Here is a 21,903-nt window from a genome sequence, read left to right on the forward strand (position 1 = left end):
GAGGAATGCCTTTAACAAACTGATAAGCATATGGCACAGCCTTGCTTGCCAAATGCAAAGAAAGTGCGTCACATTTACTGATGAAGTTCAAAGATTACAGTCTTTAGCATGGATTACACCTGAGCATGAGGAAAACATAAATTTGCAGGACTAGACAGAAAGCAACACTATGGAGAAAAGAGTGAAGCTGTTAAGAAGTTCATTTTACTAGGATCCCATCAACACTGATGGAAGTAGCAGCTAGGAAATCATACAGTGGATTGCATTGGGCAATTCTGATGCGAGAGACCTCTTCGAAGTGTGAAGAGGCAGAGAGGTCACTTTGAGGATTAAGCTGTCCCTGCCCCAAGCCATGGTGTTTTCAATTGTCCCATATGCATTAGAAAACTGAAAAATGATTTGATGCATTTGAATTGTGGGGTGGCAATGAATCTTAAATATGCCATGAATTGCCAGTAGAATGCAAAAATCTGTGTTGAAAAAAGTATAGTCAGAATGGTTCTTGGAGGTGAAGCTAGTAAGACATCTTGCATCTTTTGGATGGGTTATCAGGGTAAGATTGGTCCCAGGAAAAGAAGATCATGCTTGGCGAATTAGAGGTTTAATAATAAAAAAAGGAAGCCCTAAAGTGAGACAAAGTGACATGGTGGCTGGGACAATGGACTGAAATATATAAATTGTTTTTAGGATGACACAGAAATAGGCAGTATTTTGGTTTGTTATACACAGGGTTGCTATGAGTGAGTGAAAAAAATCACATCTAACACAGAGAATATAGTATGTTCCATAACATGGTAAATAATATCATAAAATGTCCAGATTTCTTCAATGACAACATCTTGAGTCCCCAGCTGCTGGAGCACCATCAGCAGATGATCCTCAGCTATGAATCTCTTAGGGGTTGCCTCTGCTTCTTGTATCTTCCTGCGTGCCCACATAACACTGGTGATCCATGCAGATACTTAAAGATCGGGTCATTTCAACTACTTGAGACTACTCGTAAGAGTGATTTTAGCGTTAGGACTCTCTATAGGTTTGGCTGAGGCTGTTGTGTCTATGTGATATCTTGACTTCTCGCTCTGTATACCCTACCTTGGATATGTTGGGAATTGAGAATATAAAAGGTGTGAGGGACAGAGAAATGTGGAAGATCAATAGATTGTAGGTCCTAGTATGATCCAAGAATTGCTGCCATTATTAAACTTCTGCTGAATGGCCATTTTGACCATTAGCCTCTTTGCTAGTACTGGCTCCCAAAGAAATGCCACAATGCCTGGAATTGTAAGATGACATGAGCAATGACAAGTACACCCATTGCTATCAAGTCACTTCTGAGTCATACCCACTATCAAACTCACAGCCATCAAGTTGATTACAACTCAGTGACCTTAGCCCTGGTATGGGAGAAGACGCCTCCTCCTCTCTCTAATTGTAGTGTAGCTAACGCGAATGGAAAGAAGGATGACGTCAAACTGAACAGAAAATTTCAAAGGACAGCTCGAGCAGACAAAGTCAAATAGTATGAAATGTGCAAGGGCCTATAATTAGAAACCCAAAAGGGAAGAACCTGCGCAGCATATCTGAAATGGAAGGAACTCAAGAAATCACACAAGCCTCCAATTGTAATTTTGAAAGATTCTATAAGCCAAATATCGACTGGGGCAGGAAGCGTCAGGAAAAGGTGGAAAGAATGCAGTCACTGAACCAAAAGAACTAGTTCACGTTTCATCCTTTCAGGAGGCAGCATCTAAGCAAGAACCAGTGGTGCTGAAGGAAGTTCAAACTGTACTGAATGTATTAGCCCAAAACGAGACTTCAGGAATTGATGGAAGACCCACTGGAATGTTTCGGTCAGCCAAAGAAGCACTGGAAGCACGTATTCGTCTATGCCGGGACATTTGGAAGACACCTCTCTGGCTAACCTACTGGAAAAGATCCATGTTTGTGTCCATTCCAAAGGAGATGAGTCAATAGGATGCTCACATTCTAGAACTATATCCTTAAAACCAAATGACAGGCAAATTTTGCGTATGATCCTCCAACCATGGTGGCAGCAGTACAATGGCAGGTAACTGCCAGATTTCAGGCCAGATATAGACGAGGACGTGGGACAAGGGATATCATTGCGGATGTCAGGTGTACCCTGCCTCACAGCAGAGAATACCAGAAAGATATTTACTTATGTTTCATTGACTATGCAAAGGCATTTGACTGTGTGGACCATAATAGACTGCGGATGACCTGGAGAAAAACTGGAATTATGGAACACTTCGTGGTTCTTATTCAGAACTAGTACCTAGATCAAGAGGCAATTGTGCTAACGGAACAAAGGGATGCTGCATGATTTAAAGTCAGGAAAGGTGTGCATCAGGGTTTTATCCTTTCACTGTACTTGTTCAATCTGTTTGTTAAGCAAATTATCAGATGAGCTGGATTATTGATGAAGAATGTGGCATCAGGATTGGAGGAAGACTTATTAACCACCTGCGGTACACAGATGACACACCTTGCTCTCTGAAAGTGACAAGAAATTGAAGCACTCCTAATGAAAATCAAGCATCATGGTCTTCAGTCTGGATGACAACTCATTGTCAGGAAGACCAAAGTCCTCACAACTGGACCAATAGGTAGCATCATGTTACTGGGAAAAGGTTGAAATTTTTAAGGATTTTGTCATATGTGGATCCACATTCAATGCTCTTGGAAGCAGCAGCCGAGAGATAAAAAGATGTATCACATTAGGTAAATCTGTTTCACATGACCTCTTTAGGCTGCAGTGGCTCTCAACCTTCCTAATGCCGCGACCCTTTAATATAGTTCCTCATGTGGTGGTGACCAACCCCCAACCATAAAATTATTTTCATTGCTACTTCATCACTGTAATTTTGCTACTTTTATGAGTCAGTCAACCCCTGCAAAAGGGCCATTCAGCCCCCGACGGGTCCTGACCCACAGGTTGAGAACCACTGCTTGAGGGCATTATAGAGCAAGAATATTACTTTGGTGATTGAAGTGCACTTGGCCCAAGTATAGTATTCTCCATTGCAACTCATGTATGTAATGAAAGTTGGGCCTTGACTAGGAAGACTTTAGAAAAATTGATGCATTTGAATTGTTCTGGAGAAGAATATTGAAAAATGCCATGAACTGCCAGAAGGACACACAGAAGTAAGGCCAGAGTAGCTATTAAAGAGTCAAGAATGTCAAAACATTGTCTTATATAATTTGAACATATTGCCAAGAGAGACCCAGTCCCTGGAGAAGCACGTCATGTTTGGAAAGGGGAGGGAAGGTGGAAAAGAGGAAGACCCTAGATGAGATGCGTTGACGCTGTAGCTGCATCACGGGCTCCGGCATAAGGACCTTGCAGCGTTTTGTTATGTTGTGTATAGCGTTGCTATGGGTCTGAGCCGACTCGATGGCACCTAACGACAACAACAAGTATCAGATACTCCAAATCTTTATGCGAGCAGACAACCTGATGTTTCTTCTGTGGAGTGGCTGAAGAGTTTGCTGCCAACCTTTCTGTTAGCAGCCCGATGCCTAACCTGCAGTACCGCCAGGGTATGCATTAAGTTACAGGGAACACAGAGAAATAATAAAATTCAGGACCTTGGGGCACAGGATGTACACCAGAGTTTAGAAACCAAGACTCAACATCTTAAACACACAATCTGGGATCTGCTTTAGAACGATAGTGAACAGGACAAAATGTTCTTTGTCTGAAAGAGCTAGTACAACCCTTGACCACAAATATCAGTCTGGAATTACTGCTAAGATATTGTGGTAAATATAAGGAAAGAAGAATATCTGAGATGGGGTACCTACTCAAGCAATTCTCAGTGTCATTTCTCCTGCTACAAGAAAATGTAAGCCGTGGTTTCTCCCTAGCTAATGTACTCTCTTCTGTAAGTGGGAAGCAAAACAGTTTGCACATTTACATGTTGTGCTCTTCTTTATCTCGTGTTTGTTCCTGCTGTGGTTTGTGCTGTTGAGTCAGTTCTGAGTCAGCAACTCTATTTGGTAGAGTAGCACCACATCACAGCATTTTCAAAGCAACAATCTTCTTTTTCCCTAAATCTTATTCATTTACTTTGTTGTTTTGCTGTTGAGAATATACACCACGCCAACCGTTTCTGCATTACAATTTAATGACACTGGTGAATTAAAAAAAAATCATTTTATTAGGGACTCATACAACTCTTATCACAATCCATACATATATCAATTGTGTAAAGCACATCTGTACATTCTTTGCCCTCATCAATTTCAAAGCATTTGCTCTCCATGTAAGCCCTTTGCATCAGGTCCTCTTTTATTTCTCCTCCCTCCCCACTTCCCCCTCCCTCCTGAGCCCTCGATAATTTATAAATTATTATTTTGTCATATCTTGTCCTGTCCCATGTCTCCCTTTACCCCCTTTTATGTTGTCCATCCCCCAGGGAGGAGGTCACATGTAGATCCTTGTAATCGGTTCCCCTTTTCTACACCCCCTTCCCTCCCAGTATTTGCCACTCTCACCATTGGTCCTGAAGGGATCATCTGTCCTGAATTTCCTGTGCTTCCAGTTCCTATCTGTTCCAGTGTACATCTTCTGGTCTAGTCAGATTTGTAAGGTAGAATTGGGATTATGATAGTGTGTGTGTGTGAATAATTTAAGAACTAGAGGAAAGTTGTATGTTTCATCATTGCTATATCATACCCTGACTGGCTCCCTGTGAACCTTCTGTAAGGGGATGTCCAATTTCCTACAGATGAGCTTTGGGTCTCAACACCACACTCCCTCTCATTCACAATGATATGATTTTTTGTTCTGATGATGCCTGATACCACATCCCTTCAACACCTCGTGATCCACAGGCTGATGCGATGTGCTGCTTCCATGAGGGCTTTGTTGCTTCTGGGCTAGATGGCTGCTTGTTTACTTTCAAGTCTTTAGGTCCCGAGACGCTGTGTCTCTCAATAGCCGGGCACCATCAGTCTTCTTCACCACACTTACTTATGCACACTTTTGTCTTGAGCATTTATGTGGGGAAGGTGATCACACAATGATGGTTTTTGTTCTTTGGTGTCTGCTACCTGATCCCTTGAACACCTGGTGTTCACTTAGGCTTGTTGCTTCTGAGCTAGATGGCCGCTTGTTTGCCTTCAAGCCTTTAAGACCCTAGATGCTATATCTTTTTGATAGCCAGGCACCATCAACTTTCTTCACCACGTTTGCTTATGCACACGTCTGTCTTCAGTGATCATGTTGGGAAGGTGGGTATCATGGAATGACTGTTTAGCTGAGCAAAGTGCGATTGTATTGAGGCAGTGCACGTGAGGAGGCCCAATGTCCACCTGCTACCCTACTACTTAACCTATAAATATATGCACATAGGTCTATTTCCCCCATAATCATAAATATATTTACATATGTACATGTCTGTATTTAGGCTTATATGTATGCCCTTTGCCTCCTATTCCTTTCTTCTATTTCCTTATGCTTTCCTCCTGTCTCACTACCATGTTCAGCCTTCATTCTGATTTCAGTAATTCCTCTCAGTTACCTTGCCCTTGGTCACTCCTTACCAGTCCTCCCATCCCCTCCCTCCACTGGTTTTGAACCACTCGTTGTTCCCTTGTCCCTGGGTTGGCCAACACCTCCTCCCTTCCCCTACCTCCCACACTCTCATGTCCCTCTGGGACCGTTGGTTCCATTATTTTCTTCTCAAATTGTTTGTCCAGCCTATCATATCTAGGTGGACCTGCAGATATAGTAATATGTGCATAAAAATGTGCATGGCTTTGACAGCACCAAAGTGGCACATAAGAACGTGGCATTGACAGCAGCAACACCGACACACTAACAAACAAAAAAGCCACTGACATACAAAATTTAAAAGAAGAGAAAAAAAAGAAAACAAAAAGACAGCCAAAAAATCCCAATCCTGTTAGTAGTTCAAGGTCTGTTTGTTGACCTTTAAGAGCGTTTTTCACACGAGTCTGATGGGGTACCACGTCCTGGTCCCAAAGTCCATCCTTTATACTCCCTCAGGACCTCCTTGCTCTGCTTCCCCCGCTGCTCCATTGCATGCCCCCAGTGTTTTGCCTCAGTGTGGTGGGATCAGCTCAGTCGCACATCCCTCACTGTGTCTCCGGTGCTGTTCCGTGAAGTACCATGGGTCAGTGAAGAATGTCGCATCTCGCCGTGGGGCCGGCTGTATGGTCCTTTCTGTACACTGGGCCCTTCGAGCCAGGCTATCGTCCTCTGACCTTGGTGGGCCCAGGTGTGCTCCGCTTGGTTCTTCCTCCTTCCTTTGCTTCAGCTTCCTTCTAGGTGTGGTGTGGTAGGTCAGATTCTTTCCATACCAGACAATCTATTTTCATTTTCTGTGGTACGCCCTTCGATGGTGGGGGTTGGGTTAATTCTGGTTGGGGCTGGCGTATAGACCAGTCTCTTTGTGTATTCCTCCGTGATTTACGTTGCCCTCCTGGTTTGGTGTGTCATGGTGGGGTCCGTATACATGTTCCAGTTCTGTGGGGACACAACCCAATACTCTCCCCTGGGTGGATTCCCACATGGCATCCACATGGTTTCTCCCCACCCCGCTTCTCCCTCCACCTGCCCCACTTCCCCTTCTTTATGCTGGGCTCTCATGTACCTGTTTATTCTTCTATTTCTGGCCTGCTGATTGTACTCAGCTCAGGGGACTCATGTTATACTGTCCTTTTGAGTTTGGCTTACCTTGCTTCACATAATTCCTTCCATGCCTTCCCATGAAACAACGTGTTTCATGTGATTGCCCATGCTTTTCAGTGCTGCATAGTACTCCATTGGGTGTATGTGCCAAAGTTTACTAATCTACTCATGTATCCATGGAAACTTAGGCTGTTTCCAAGTCTTTGCGATTGTGAATTGTTCCGCAATAAAGATTGGAGCACATATGACTGGTTGTGTTTTATTTGCTTCTTCCACTGCATATATGCCCAGTAGAGGGGTGGCTGGGTCATAAGGTAGATCAATTTCCATTTTCTTTAAGTATCGCCAGATTGCTTTCCACAGTGGCTGTACAAATCTACACGATAACCAGCAGTGGGGGAGGGTTCCTACTCACCACATCCCCTCCAACACTTGTTGCTCTCTGATTTGCTGTTTTGGGCTAGTCTCAGGGGTGTTAGGTGGTATCTCATGGTTGGTTTGATTTGCATTTCTCTTATGGCTAATGACCTGGAACACTTTTTCATGTGCTTATTGGCCATATGGGTCTCCTCCCTAGTGAAAGTTCTTTTCAGTTCTTTTGTCCACTTCCTTAGGGGCTTAATATTTTTCCTCTTTTGCAGGTCATGATGATGTTGTAGATTTTAGTAATGAGCCCTTTGTCCAATGTGTCATTACTAAAAATCCTCTCCCAGTCTGTGGGTTGTCTTGTCATCCTCTTGGTGAAGTTTTTCGAGGTCCACAGGTGCTTTATTCTTATTAAATCCCATTTGCCGATTTCTAGTTCACCTGTGTGTGTACCTTTCCCTAGTGCAATGAGCCCTGGGCCAGTGCTCTGAGGTTAGTCCCAAATCCCTCCTTGATGGTCCTGATGGTTTGGGGTTTAACTTCTAGGTCTGTCATCCACCTTGAATTTATTCTTGTGCATGGGGTGAGGTAAACATCATGTTTCATCTTTCTACATGTGGATATCCATTGTTTCCAGTACCACTTGTTAAAAAGGGCATCTGCTTCCCACTTGATGGTTTTGGGACCCTTGTCAAAGATCAGTTGCCTATATGCTGATGATTTTACTCTTAGGCTTTCTATTCTTTTCCACTGGTCTGAGTGTCTATCGTTGTGCCAGTACCACACTGTTTTGGCCACTGTAGCTGTGTAATAGGCATTAAAATCGGATAAGGTGAGACCTCCAACTGTGTCTTTCTTCTTGAGGAGTTCTCTGATAATTCTGGGTTTTTTCCCCTTTCCATATGAAATTGGTGGTCAGTTTTTCCAAATCTTTGAAGAAGGTTGATGGTATTTGAATTGGTATAGCATTGAACTTGAAAAGTGCTTTAGGGAGGACTATCATCTTTACTATGTTGAGCCTTCCAATCCATGAGCAGGGGATGTTCTTCCATTTGTGGAGGTCGCTTTTGGTTTCCTGTAATAGGGTTTTATAGTTCTCCTTATATAGGTCTTTAGTATTTTTTGTTAAATATATTCCTAGGTATTTCAGTTTGTTCTTAGCTACTGTGAAGGGTACTTCCTTTTTAATCCCCTCTTCTATGGCCCTGTCTGATGTGTATAGAAAACCTACTGACTTCTGTTTATTGATCTTGTATCCTGCTACTCTTCCGTATTCCTCTATCGCTGTAAGTACTCCAGCTGTGGAGCTTTGGGGGTTTTCAATGTACAGGATCAAGTGGTCTGCAAATAGTGATAGTTTCACCTCCTCCTCTCCCATTTGGATCCCTTTGATGTCCTTCCGTTGCCTTATGTTGTTAGCCAGAACCTCCAAGATGATATTGAATAGAAGTGGGGACTGGGGGCATCCTTGTCTTGTATACTTTTTCAGTGGGATTGTTCTTGTCTTTCCTCCACTGACTATGATGTTGGCCGTTGGTCTTTCATAGATAGCTTGTATAAGCTTGAGGAACTTACCTTCCAATCATATTTTCATGAGTGTCTTAATTAGGAATGGGTGCTAGATATTGTAAAAATGCTTTTTCTGCATCTATGGATATTATCATATGTTTTTTATCCTTTTTCTTCTCGATGTGATGTATAATATTGATGGATTTTCAGATATTAAACCATCCCTGCATCTCGGGGATGAATCCTATGTAGTCATGGTGGATGATATGTTTATATACTTTTGTACTCTATTGGCCAATATTTTGTTAAGGATTTTTTGCATCTATGTTCATTAGAGATATTGGTCTGTAATGCTCTATACCTGTGCAGTCTTTGCCCTGTTTGGGTTTCAAAGTAATGCCGACTTTGTAAAATGAGTTTGGGAGTTTGCCATCCTCTTCTATGTTATGGAATACTTTGTGGAAGATTGTTGTCAACTCTTCCCTGAATGCTTGGTAGAATTCTGTTGTGAAACCATCTGGCCCTGGGGCCTTTTTTGTTGGTAGGTTTTTATGAGCCTCTCTATTTCTTCTTTAATTATGGGTTTGTTGAGGTTCTTGATCTCTGTCTAAGATAATCTAGGGAGAGACTGTTTTTCCAAATATTTATCCATGTCTTCCATGTTTCTGAATTCATTAGAATACAAACCTTCATAGTATTTTGTGATTATACTTTTAATCTCATTGGGGTCTATTGTTATTGGCCCTGATTCATTCCTCATTCTGGCTATTGATATTTTCTCCTTTCTATCTTTGGTAAGCTTTGCCAGATGTCTGTCAATTTTGTTAGTTCTTTCATAGAACCAGCTTTTAGTTGCATTTATCTTTTGCGTTGGTCTCTTGTCTTCCCACTGGTTTAACTCCGCCCTGATTTTTATATTTCGTTTCTCTTGCTGTCGGAGGGGTTGTTCTGCTGATTCTGATGTAGTTGTTGGTGGTTTTGCGTTAACGTATCTGTCCTATGCCTCTCTTCTTTTTTCATGTATGCATTTAATGATATCAAGCTACCTCTAATAACTGCCTTTGCAGTGTCCCATAAGTTTTGATACGATGTATTCTCATTCTCATTAGTTTCCTAGAAACTTCCTAATATCCTCTCTGATCTGGGCCTGTACCCATTCATATCTCAGGATATCGTTGTTCATTCTCCAATTGGTTGCCCTTGTTTTTCTGGACATCCTCTTATTAATCTCCAGCTTTATGGCATGGTGATCTGAGAAAGATGTCTGGCTAGTATCTATGTGTTTGAATTTACTCAGCCTGGACTTGTGTCCCAGCATGTGGTCTATTCTTGAAAAAGATCCATGTAGATTTGAAAAGAATGTGAAACCCTTTGCTTTTGAGTGGAAAGCTCTATAGATGTCTATCAGGCCCTGTTGCCTAATTACACTGTTTAGCTCTCTGGCTTCTTTGCTGAGCATCTTTCCCAGTGATCTGTCTTTCTCTGATAGTGGAGTGTTAAAGTCACCTACTATGATCGTTGAATCTGTGATTTCTTTTTTTCATCTTTTTAATAGTTTGTTTTATGAAATTTGCCGTACCATTATTAGGAGCATAAATATTCAATATGCTAAGTGCTTCCTGGTTTACTGAACCTTTGAACATTATGTAGTGTCCCTCTTTGTCTCTTTTTAATTTTTAAATCTTGAGATCCATGTTGTTGGAGATTAAGATAACCACCCCTACCTTTTGGGAGTTACCATTCGATTGGTAAACTTTCTGCTAACCCTTTATTCTTAGCATATTCTTGTCTGTGCTTGTAAGATGTGTCTCTTGCAGGCAACAGATTGATGGATTATGTTTTAAGACCTCTGGCATTATCTCTTTTGATAGCCGGGAGCTTTCATCACCATATTTGCTTATGTGCGACTTTGTTTTCAGCGCCTTTTTCTTTTAATGTTGTGTCGGGAATGCCAGTTTAATAGAAGAAAGTATTCTTGCATTAAGGGAGTACTTCAGTAGAGGCCCAATGTCAACCTGCTACCTTAATACTAAACCTATGCACAAAGATCTATTTCCCCATGATCATATATAAATATATTTACAAAAGTACATTCCTATATTGGGACCTCCTAGTACCTTCCTCTATTTCCTTTTACTTTCCTCTTGTCCCACTATCATGTTCAGCCTTCATTTGGGTTTCAGTAACTCCTCTTGGTTACATTACCCTTGATGAAGACCTACCAGGCCTGTTACACCCTTCTCAACATTGATTTTGGATCACTTGTTGTTCTCTTGTCCCTGGGTTTGTTAACACTTACTTTATTTCTCCTGCCTCCCCCTCTCCCATGACCCCCCAGAACCATTGGTCCCATTGTTTTCTCCTCCAGATTATTTATCCTACCTATGTTATATAGATAGAGCTGCAGAGATAATAATATGCACAAAACACAAGGCAGATCAAAACAAAGCAACAAAAGAAAACAACAACAAAAAACCAGTGACAAAAAAAGGAAAAGTCTGTAAATAGTTTAAGGTCTGTTTTTTGACTTTTAATCGTATTTTCCAGTAGAATCTGATGGGGTACCATGCTTTGGCCCCAAAGTCTGTTTTTTGGTATTCCCTTGGGACTTCCTTGCTCTGCTCCCCTTGCTGTTTTGTTGCATGTGCTTAGTGTTTTGCCTCGGTGTGGTGGGGTCAGATCAGGCACAATTCCTACACTGCATCTCCAGTGTTGTTCCCCATAGGGCTATGTGTCAGCAAAGGATATCATGTCTCATAGTGGGGGCGGCCATATGGTCTTTGTGCATTGGTTGCTCTGAGCAGGGATATTGTCCTCATGGCTTGGTGGGCTAGGATGTGCTCCACTCCCTCTTCCTCCCCTTTCATTTGCTCCTGTATGTTCTGATCAGACATGCATTTCTCCCTGAGCTGTATCTTCAGTACTGTCCTCTGAAGTAAATTCTTCTCATGGGCAGGGGCCTTTGCCCATCTTTTAATTGGAATATTTGTTTTTGTCTTATTGAGGTGTTGCAGAATTGTATTGATTTCCGTAATTAATTCCTTGCTTGTGTCATTGCTAAAGGTTTTTTTCCCCGATCCATAAGTTCTCATTTTACTCTTTTGATGAAGCATACATGTTTTATTTTTGATAGATTCCAGTCATCTATTTCATCTTCCACTGATTGTGTTTCCTATATTTTATTTAGTAGTACATATATACCTGGGAATAAAGCCCTCAAATTTGTCCCACTTTTATCATCCGTGATCTTTAGATCTCTGAGGCTTACATTTAGGTCTCCAATCCATCTTGAGTTCATTTTTGTGCAGGGGATGATGCATGGGTCCTATTTCCTTCTTCTGCAGATGTAGATCCAATTTTCCAGCACATTTATTGAAGATGGTGTCTCTTTCCCATTTAATATTTTTTGTTCCTTTGTCAAAAATAAGTTGCCTGTCACACGACATCCTCTCCAACATTTGTTGCTCTCTGGTTTTCTGATTGGGCTATCCTCAAGGGTGTTAGAGGTTAACTGCTTTCCTCTTTTTGCAGGCTAGGAGGGTATTGTAAATTTTAGTAATAAGCCATTTGTCTGTGTCATTGTCACAAATCCTCTCCCAGCCTGTGGTTTCTCATTACTCTCTTTGTAAAGTCTTTCAATGCAGAAAGGTGTTTCATCCTTAGTATATCCTACTTGTCTATTTCAGGTTCAGTTGTGCGTATGCCCTTCCCTATTGCAGTTAGCCTATGCATTCCCTACCAGTTGGAGCAGAGACCCCAGATCCATCACTGGAAAATGGGACATCCCCTCACGGTCACAAGGAAGGGATAAGTCAACCAGGGTGCAGTATAGCACCAATGAAACACAATATTCTTCTGGTTCCTTGAGGCTTCCTCTCTGACCACTATCATGTCCCCACAGCCCTGCCTTTCACTGCAGGCTAGACCAGAGCATGTACACATGTGCAGATAAGAGATAAGAGCTCAGCATACATGGAATGCTGGAACAGGAATGGGAGTAGTAATACCAGGAGGGTAGGGGGAAGGTGGGGAGAGGAAGAGAGGAAGAGGAAACCGGTCACAGTGATGCACACCACCACCCACCAAGGGGAATGAACAACAGAAATGGTGGGGGAAGGGAGACAGTGGTAGGTATAAGATATGAAAATAAGAATAATTTACAATTTATTAAGGGGTCACGCAGGTGGGAGGGTGGGGAAGGAGGACAAAAATGAGCTAATACCAAGTATTTAATAGAAAGTAAATGTTTTGAAAATAATGATGGCAACATTTTTACATACATTGATACAATTGATGTATGGATTGTTATAAGAGCTATAAGAGCACCCAATAAAATGATATTTTAATTAAAAAAGAGAAAAAAATCAGTTGCCTGTAGATGGATGCTTTTATTTTGGGGTTTTCTATTCTGTTTCAGGAAAATTTTTGGTTTAAGGGTTAAAGATGATCTCAGACACACACACACACATACATATAACAAATGCAAAACAGCTGTAGATGAGTTTTTCACTCAAATATTGTTTGAAGGAGGAGATAACTTTTTCCTGCCAGAAGATGTTATTAAGAGATTAAATAAACTTAAAAGGTTGATTTCTTTTAATAAAAAATTCTATTACGTTTTCTAAAAGAGAATGGTATACATCTGTATTATGAACTATGGGAGAATATCCTATAAGCAGCAGTGCATCTTGGTGATTACAGAGATGGCTCGGGTCCTGGGCTTCACTTGTAGGGCATGACAATGAGGAGTTTCCCTTCCCAGCCTCCAGATCACAGCTTCCATTGCCAGCTGTGAGAGCCATTCTGCAATTTAAAAGTAATTGCCATCGGCACTATTTTCCATAGATTCGCCTTGGGGTGTAACTGGCTCGAGATGGATATTTGATCATTCTTCTCAAGCGACATAAAACCTTATAAATGAGTGACAAGCTGATGGTGTCTCATCTCCAACGGAGAGCCTTGAATGCAGTCTGTACACCTTACAAAATATGTGTGGAAAAATTTTTGGTTTTGTATATAAGTGAAAAGCTTTGAGCTCAGCTGCATTCCTCCTCATTTTTTGCACGAACACATTATGAGGTTGTATTAATTCACAAAAATTGAATTGATACTTATCTCTACACCTAGATGTTCACTTTAGAAATTATAATAAATAGTATAGGAGTGGGGATTGAAAAATGGCATCAATAATGAATATGTCTATAAAGACAGAGGAAAAATGATTGCAGAAGTACCTTCACATGGATACTTTATATATTTTGGGATGGCAGGGATTAACCTTCATTAAGGGTTGTGGCCCATGTTTTATTCATAACAGGACTCTTAGCCACAATCATAGGACTTCTTAACCCCAATCTCCCTGCACACACAGTAACGGCCATCCATACCCGGCATCCAGCAGGAATTTCATTAATTTTGTTGCATGACTGAAAATAGTTTGTTTCCGCTGTATTGATAACATATTTAGAATCTGGTACATTAGTTTCTCTGTTAGTCTTCTAGTATACTTTGAAAAATGCTTATACTTAAATTTATGATGAGTGCACAGCTTACCATTTCTAAGAGAATTCTATCTAAAGCAAACTTTTCTGATAGCAGTACTTAATTACAGGAATTTCTAAGTCTCATTTTCATAGTTTTGTAAGTTTTTAAATGTAAATATGTGAGCAAATTTTAAAAACCAACCTTGCTTATTCAAGTGCTAATGGAAGACTCAGACTATTGGAGAGTCGTAGAGGTGTTCAGATCAATGGCATCATGTTAGTTTCTGGGCCATTACTCCTTCTCTATGGCTATTTGCTCAGCTCCCCCAAGTCAGCTTCTGTGTCTTTAATATTCCTATTGAGCCAAGAGGTGGGCTAAGAAAAAAAAAGAATTAGTGAGTAAAGGGAATGAAATAAAAACATGGTGATGGAACAAATTAAATTAGACCACTGTTGAGTATATTACCAATGAACCAGTTGGAAACTGACAAAATTAAAGTAAAAATTCAAAAACATGTGAGGCTTAGTCAGACGAAGGATGCTGACCAGTGTACTAGAGTGGCATCGTGGTGCTTGCTAATGGTTTTTGTAGCAGCTTGGCTGATGCCACTGTAGTGAAAACCAGCCCGAGGGACGGTCAGAGAATATATCAAAAGATATCACACTGTATACTAACAGGTGTTATGAGTCCTGGAAGGACTTCAAGTTTGGGTGTCTGTGTGGGGTTGCTCACTAATTATGGTAACTAGGGTGCTCCAAACAGCTGTTTTATTGAAATGGTTCAGACAGATGAACCCCAAGAGAGAAGCTTATTCTTAACCACATAGACCATGCTGTCTGGAGTGTGAAGACGGCACATTGGCTCAGTTTTCACCTTGGCTCCTTAGTGGTGACAGTGATACTGTGGTCTTAGAGTCTGGCTTCTGGCATGTGAAGTCTCCTCCAATGAGCAAATGGTCCGTTGCTTTAAAAAGATAATGTCCTTAGCGCAGAAACAGTCCCACTAAAGAGAACAAATTGATTTGTGTGTGTGTGTCAGTCTTAGTAATCCCTCCCTCTAGGAGGGCTGAAGGTACATTGGTTAAGTTCTTGGCTGCTAACTGAACTCACTAGCGACCCCCCCAGCCCCCCGAGAGTGAAATATGTGGCAGTCTACTTCCACAAAGATTACAGCCTTGAAACAACCCTGCGGGGCAGTTTTCACCCGCCCTGTCAGGCCACTAGGAGTCCGAATCCACTGGATGACAATGGGCTTAGTATTTGGTTTGGCAACAGTTACTTACGACCTGATGTGACATCAGAACACCCTTTTCTAAAGCAATTGGTCAATCTAGAAGATTTGAGCTTTCTCTCCCCAAAATATCAACTGTACAAGTTATGGTAACTGAAAAAGATCAATCAATGAATTAACTTCTCTAGTTCTACTCTTGAAATTCTTTTTTTTCCTGTTTGGTTTTTATTTTCTCGTTGTCAAGCCCATAGCGGAGGTTCGCACCATCTCCCGGTGCCACTGCGCTATGACCCACACTAATAATCATCTCTATTTATAGGACCTTCCTCAGGTCATGAATCGAGGCTTATTAACCGTGGCTTCTTGAGCACTTAGCATTTCCATGGATGGAGTTATTATGAGCAAGCTAGATTTTTTACAAATAGAAGCAAAATAGGTATTAGGAAGAAAAGTTATAGTATTCACAATATATTTGACTTGGCGGTGTATAGGAAAAAATACCCCACATCTTTTTTATAATTGGGATCATGCCAGCTTCCTTGCTTTTCTTCCATGTTCAGTTTTCTGGAGTGCGGGGGTTCCAACAATAATAGCGGAAATAGACGTGTCGTCCTCACCACAGTCTTCCACTCATCCTGAACCCTCCTCCCGCAGCCTGGTTCCCAGCCCGCTCACCTTGGTGCTTCTGACAAAAGCGGGTTCCTGGAGTTTGCCAGGGACTCACTTCTGTCGGCTTGCCTCTAATTGCTTCCGGAAGGACTGCTATAGCCCTGGGAGATGCCAGCCTGGCCGCCACAGATGTCTCTGAGCTGAGCGGGTTTCCCGACATGCTAGGGGGCCACGTGGAAGCCCTGCACCCTGCAGTCTGCGCAGGCATCCTGGTTCATCACATCCAGAAGATAACGTAATCGGGGCCAGACTGGATTTCAATCGCATCAGAGTTGTTGTCTGTCATCTCTATCCGTTCATGAAGATGGTGGCTTCTGCAGACGGAACTGGCAAGGCAGCTGTTGAGCGCATGAATATTGGTGGTGTCACCTTACTGAGAGCAGCAGCCCAGAACCACACTCCTGTGACCATGGTGTGTAGCCCAGAGAACTACTTGGCTGTGTCTGTGGAGATACAGAGCGCTGACAGTAAAGACGCCTCCGTGGAGACTAGACGCCAGCTAGCCGTGAAAGGTCACTGTCCCTGCAGCAGCATGGTGCAGCTATTTCAGGTGGCTTCAGGAGGCAGCAGTAAGGCACATCGCAGATGCCCTTGTGGTCTGCGATAAACCCTCATCAGCTGCACGCACTGCAACCCAGGCTTCCCCTGACACTTGTAAGTGGAGCCCCGGGATGTATTCCCTTGTGTGTTGCGTAGACTGCTTGGTAGCAGGCAAAAGAACTCAAAGAAGCTGTAGGCCTACTTGCCGCTGCCTCTTTCAAACATGTCAATCCAACAGGCGCTGCTGTTGGATTTCCACTCAGTGTAGCTAAGGCCAAAGTCTGCCTGGTCCACCATCTCTAGCAACCCCCATGCCCATAGCAACGCGGTACATGCCAGAGCAAGGGGGGCTGATAGAATGTCTGCATTTGGTGCTTTGTTGCAGTCTCTGATGTTTGTGATGCCCCTACTGCTGAAATCACCTCCAGAGAGGTATCTGATGGCATTGGTGATCTAGGATATGAAGAAGCAGCCTCGAACATTCTTTCCAAAAAGAAAATTGGAAATTACTGTGTCTTTCAGATGGACCCGTCTTACAAACCAGATGAAAATGAAGTTCAAACTCTCTTTACTCTTCATTTAAGCCAGAAGAGTAATCACGGTGTCATTATTTAGCAGTGTTACCAAGAAGAAAGATTTGCTGGAGTCTGTAATCGGGGACCTCCTCATTGCCAGCCTTGCTGTCAAGGACACTCGGTCTAAGGTCAGGCTATTGGCATTGGCGCTGGGCAGCCGTCTCGCATACACTGCATGCTCCTGGCAAGGGATAAGACAAACTCTTGGTAGCTTAGACACCATCCATGAGTGCTTTCAATGAAGTTTAACACCAGATTTAAGAGGGCAGCATTCTCCAATGCCGCCGATCCAAACGTTACTGGAGCCCTTCCTTGGTGAGGATGAATATCTGGGAAAGTGAAAGGCACTGTGTGAGGAAATCCCCGAATCATTAACGGAAGCTGAGAAGAAGCAATAGGTTCACAAACTTAGTGACGTTGTCATTGGTTTTGATGCCTCTTTCCTTTCAAGGGTAATGTAGACAGAGCTAAAAGGAGTGGTCTAGGTACATGGCTGCCCCTTGCGGTGCTGCTGACCACGTTGTCACCGAGGCCTGCCATGAACTGGGGATCATGCTGAGTCATACCAGTCTCTAACTCTTTCATCACTGATTCATCTCATGCTGCTATTTGGTAGTTTGTTTATATGCATGTGACAATCATTATAGAAATTTCCAGATGATTTGGCCCTGCCACCCCCCAAATTCCCAAAATAAAACATTAAATCTTAATGTTTTGGATCCCTAAAATAATTTTTAAAATAAAATAATAGTTATCACATGTTGCATACTTTTGAGCTTTAAGAATTGAGGTCTATACGTTAAATGACAACAATGGTATTATCAATAATAATAATATGTTAATAATAATAGCAATGCAGTGGTTATAAGGTGTGTCAAGTCAGCTTTCTTACAACGATCCCCTTGGACCACTGGGTGAGTTTGAACTGCCAGCCTTTAAGTTGGCGGCTGAGTTTAACCACCAGGGTATTTAATAATAGCAAAAATCTAATACTGTATTAAGAAGAATAAACAGAATGTTTCTTAAAAATGAGGATGGTGAGCCTTATCTTATTTACTTTGGACATCCTGTCAGGGAGGAACCAATCATTGGATGAAGGTATCATACTTTGTAAAGTAAAGGTCAGTCAAAAGGAGGAAACCTATCAACAAGATGGGCTGACATAGTGGCTACAACACTGGGCTAAGATGTAGCAACCATGGAGAGGATAGGATTGGGCAGTATGCCATTCGGTTGGATGTGGAGTCACTTGAACCAACTCGATAGCACCTCCCAACACAATATATATTGAATACTTGTTCCCTGCCAGGCACTATTCCAGGTACTTGATAATGTATCAATTGTTTACACTATAAAACCTACTACTGTCAAGTCTATTCTGACTCACAGCAACCCTCTAAGACAGTAGAATTGCAATTTAGGGTCCCCATGGCTATATTTCCAGAAGCCAGCTGCTTTACCTTGCCAGGGCACTTGGTGGGTTTGAGCTGCAGACTTTGCGTAGCAGGTGAGCAATAAACTGAGCTGTCAACTTGTCAGTTAGCAGTTAAGCGTAAAACTTTTTCACCACCAAACTATGCCGACTCATAGCAACCCAATAGGACAGGATAGAACTGCCCCTGTAGCCTTCCAAGACTAACTCTTTGTGGGAGTAAGAAGCTCCGTCTTTCTCCACCCCACAAGGTGACTTTGCGGTTAGCAGTTGAACTTTCTCTCACCAGTGCTCCCACTCTACCAGCAGGGCTTGCTTCAACAGTTTCAGCTCCAAACTGCAGATATGAAAACGAAAACACAGAAGGGTAGCCATGACCTCAAGGTCAATCAGCTGATAGATGACTGATATTTAAATTAGGTTTAAATGCTAGCTTTTAATCCCTTCATGGTACTGTTTCCTGTGTGTTTTAGCATTTCCCACAATTGTCCTTTTGGCCCCTTGGTGCAAATTAAAAACAAGTGCATCTTCCTCCATTATAAACAACCAACAAATATTACAAACATAAGGCCAAACTGTAGGAATTATGCAAATTTAATAATTAAGCATGAAATAATAGGTGGTTGAATTTTAACTAGTACTTGGAAAAATAGTCACAGCTTATAAATTTTTTTCAAATTAATAGCAATGAGCACTAGTATTAAGGAAATATTCTAAAACTGATTGTAGAGCTCTTCTTGATGTGATTGGACTATTGAATTGTATGATGTGTGAATTAAATGCCAATAAACTGTTGAAAAAATACACACTTTACATCAGAAATTAAATGACTTGTGATAGATTTGATGCTTACTTTCTCCAAGGTTCTTATTTCTGTAGAAATGGTTCCAGTCTCTTTTGTGCAATTTTAAGCCTTACAGATGAATGTATCTGAACTTATGAAGCCCTGGTGGTGTAGAGGTTATACGTTGGCCTGTGATCTGTCAGTTGTCAGTTCAAGCTGCCAACTTCTCCTTGGGAGAAAAATGGGGCTCTCTACTTCTGCACACAGTTACAGTCTTGGAAACTCACAGGGGGAGTTCTACCCTGCCCTTTGAGGGTCACTGTGAGTTGGAATCAACTTGATGGCAGTGAGCGTGTGGTCTATATTAGCAAAGCTAATGTGTTCTGAGAGCTATAAAAGTATCTGGAAATGTGTCTGGTTAATTGGTGCTAAAATATGTTGTGTAATATTTTAATGGGGGATGAAGTGATTTTTCAAAATTTTAAAATGATTTATATCATAAAAATATCACACTCCTTACTGTGGTGATTATTTACAGGAGAAAGATGGGGCTTTTTACTTCCGTAAAGAGTTGCAGTCTCAGAAACTCACAGAGGCAGTTGACTCTGATCTAGAGAATCATATTGAGTCAGTATTGGCTCTATGTCAGTGAGTTTGGGTTGGCTGATTTTGTGGTCTATGGTCATCAGTCAATATTATCTGTAAGCTTTTACAAAGCTAGAGTAGTTCACATCTGCCACACATTTTTCAAATTACATATGTAATCTTGAACAATGCTTTGCAAATTATAGTGTGCCTTCAAAAGATCTAGAGATCTTAGTAACATACAGATTCTAGTTGAGTATCTTTGGTAGCCTGAGTGTCTGTATTTATAGCAATATCCCAAATGATAGTGGTATTGTTATTCCATGGATCATGCCTGGAGTGGTGAATATCTAGGACACTGAAAATGACATGATATTCATTCATTATTATAAGTCTAACTTTAAAGACAATGTTTTTATATCTAATACAGGAAAAATAATTTTTTTGAAATTTAGTTTTGGACCATAGCGAGACTAATAGTAAAATTTAAAATTGAATTTCATCCTCTGGATCCCTTTTTTATTATGTTGGTTGCAGAGTAAGAAGGTTTACAATTGGTTAAACATCAAGAATACAGTTTTAGTAACAGCATTGCCTCCTGTTTCTTTAAAGAACATTTTATCCCTTTGATTCTTTCAAGGGCACTGTTGATTGAATTTTGGTTCTGGCATATTTTGTACGTAACATTATATAATATGGAAGTAACAGGAAGCTGCAATATTTAAATGGCAGTTAATTTTTGTACTGTCAGAATTGATATAGCAAAACACAATCAATTGCCATTTCAAATGGATGATTACATAGTAATCCCTAATTTATATCTAAGTAATACTTACTTTGTGAATTATTAATGGGAAATAAATATCTGTTGTTACATAGTGATTTACACCATCATGAAATTATTTGTAGAAGCCAGAAACATCATTCTGGTACAGTAAACAGACATCAGGTGATATGAACTTTACTATACAGCATCAGATTTAACTTCATATTAATAGAGTGCTATTTTGTTTTTCACTTTTAGAAACTCATCTTTCAGTTCACTGGTCACAAATGTAATTCCTTGTTTAAAATTCTAAAATGTAATTCCTCGCTTAAAAATTAGAGATGCTTCATTAACAAGAATTTCTGATTATCACATATGATTATCCCTTGTCAGGGAATGGTTGCAGTATACTAATTTTGTTAGAACAAGACTCAGTACTGCTGTAATAAAATAGGCTTAACAAATTGGCTGCCTATTTTTTGAGTGAAAGTTAATGTAAATACACCTTAAAATATTTCAAGGGACTAAAACTGTGCTGTGAATATTGTCTCTTGTATCTGGATCCCTATGTGTGGTATAAATAAATAATCCTATGTAATAGCTCTAACTCTTTCCCTTAGTATGGTTCATCCTAGGGCTGTTTCTTCGGGTGCCTTATACTGAGAGTGCAGCTGTACTGGTTTAATCTCTCTCAGGACCTCTATCTTCTAAATTAAACTCAAGAGAATAGTTGCAGAGAAATAGAGCACTTGAAGTTTAACACAATTACCACAGGCAGCACCAATGCTATTCATATGGGCTTCCATGTGGAGGTCTCATAGAATAGGGAGTTGGTGTTTGTAGGTCTTTCATCCTCTGAACATTTTAGACCAGCTCTTGAGCAGATAAGAATTCTATCCTGGTAGCTGTGGTAGTTACATAATTTCATGTCAACTTGAAGATATATAAAAGATAAATAAAAGTGTAGGGAATGACATCCAACCTGTCAATCAGGTCACAGCCTGATGGAGCCTTCTTGTGAGCATGGCCTTCTCATAAGGAAGGCACTCAGAACCTCCCTTCTCTCTGCCTTCACCTTTCTGCTGGCTGACGCTGATTGCTGCCATAACCCTGGAGGTGTTTCCACCGCCATTGGATCCACAAGACTTTGTACCAGCCAGCCTGTGATATTCCTGCATTCTGCATCACTGAATGTGGTTTGAGGAGTCTGAAGAGAGACTTATGAACCATTACTGGACTTATGAACTTGAGTTGGACTGCATTGGAATGTTTTCTCGATAT

The 21,903-nt window shown here is 41.2% G+C and overlaps 1 pseudogene; it reads left to right on the forward strand.

The window, feature by feature from the left end:
* The window catches only part of LOC142426599 (bifunctional purine biosynthesis protein ATIC pseudogene), a 48,459-nt pseudogene extending 30,813 nt beyond the window's left edge, over positions 1-17,646 (forward strand).
* The last annotated feature ends 4,257 nt before the right edge of the window (positions 17,647-21,903 follow it).

Source organism: Tenrec ecaudatus, chromosome 14, assembly GCF_050624435.1.
Source record: "Tenrec ecaudatus isolate mTenEca1 chromosome 14, mTenEca1.hap1, whole genome shotgun sequence".
NCBI classification, from domain to species: Eukaryota; Metazoa; Chordata; class Mammalia; order Afrosoricida; family Tenrecidae; genus Tenrec; species Tenrec ecaudatus.